This window comes from Poecilia latipinna, unplaced genomic scaffold (genome assembly GCF_001443285.1).
Source record: "Poecilia latipinna isolate Pla-1442-1.1 unplaced genomic scaffold, P_latipinna-1.0 Scaffold4087, whole genome shotgun sequence".
Taxonomy (NCBI): Eukaryota; Metazoa; Chordata; class Actinopteri; order Cyprinodontiformes; family Poeciliidae; genus Poecilia; species Poecilia latipinna.
The window spans coordinates 61734-63044 of record NW_015116703.1 but is presented as its reverse complement, the minus strand read 5'-3'; the positions used below and the strand labels follow the sequence as shown (position 1 = coordinate 63044).

Here is a 1311-nt window from a genome sequence, read left to right as displayed (position 1 = left end):
AACATCTGGGCTGGAGAACATCTGGACTGGAGAACATCTGGACTGGAGAACATCTGGACTGGAGAACATCTGGACTGGAGAACATCTGGACTGGAGAACATCTGGACTGGAGAACATCTGGGCTGGACCCGATCCGCCCAATTATCCAATCAGGGCCTATTTTAGGATTATTATTATCCTCTGATTGAAACCGTGGCCCGTTATTTCAGATCCAAAATAACCTGATTGATGTTTTTGTAATGTGATAAAAAGAGAGACCAAACCACGATGGGCTCTTCGACATGCTGATGGCATCTGAGAAATAAAATCTATTTCTTCTAAACAGACTGATCTGGATGTTTACGTTCTGCAGATTTATCTGAACCAATCACAGAGCTTCACTGTTTTAATGAATCAGATTAAAATTATTCCTGACTTGATAACTTTCAGCCTCATAACTGTAATTTGTTTTACAGTTGCTGTAAAACCAGAGAGCAGAGGAAGTTCATCTGGATCAAACTCTGAGGTAAGTTTAGTAAATGTGTTCAGTAATAATCATCTAGTCCTCTCTTCATGCTGCTGAGTTTCCATGGTTACCACAGTGGATGTTTGTCTTCCTTTCAGCGAACCACCAATGATACATCCACTCTGAAAGGTTTCTACCAGAACCTCAGCCCGGCCACCAGAGACCAGAACCAGATCTACTGCACTCTGGAGAACTGAAATAAGATCCTGAATTCTGTTTCTGAGCCTCAGGAATTAAAAGTTTTTCACCTGAAATCTGAAGAAAACTGAAAATGAACAATAAAGTTTTGAATAAATCAACTTAAAGCCAAATAATTTTAGATGTAGAGCTGGAGTTTGCAGAAAGCTGCAGTTTAAGACAATCCAGTGTAGGAGTTGTACTTGAAGGCTCCGTCTCTGTGGTCCAGTGGACTGACCTGAGCCATCAGAACCGCTCTGTGGTCTCATGGTGGGTTTGGACCGGCTGGAGGCTGCAGAACGCTGGAGCTGCACTGGGATGTTTTTCTCCATAATGTTTTCACTTGACATCATTTCAGATAATGATTGTGAATCAAATCATCTCTGAAGAACTCTGTCATGAAACTTTAGTCCAGTTTCAATGTTGATCAGGAAAACCTTTGATCTGCATCTGGACGGATTTAAAAATAGTTCATTTGTTTTGGTCCTACCAAACATTTTCAGCACCAGCACCTGGCCGGAGCCACAACTAGCTTTAACTCTGCATCTATTTACTGACGTAAGCATTGACCCTGGAATCACCCTCTTAAGACCATAATTGTAACTGGGGCGCCTGGTATTTTTCTGATT

The 1311-nt window shown here is 41.6% G+C and overlaps 1 long non-coding RNA gene across 1 annotated transcript; it reads left to right on the top strand.

The window, feature by feature from the left end:
- The first annotated feature begins 309 nt into the window (after positions 1-309).
- LOC106942173 (uncharacterized) lies at positions 310-816 on the top strand. Its single transcript, XR_001423567.1, has 2 exons — positions 310-505; positions 604-816. It is a non-coding gene; the product is annotated as an uncharacterized LOC106942173 (long non-coding RNA).
- Positions 817-1311: the final 495 nt, after the last annotated feature.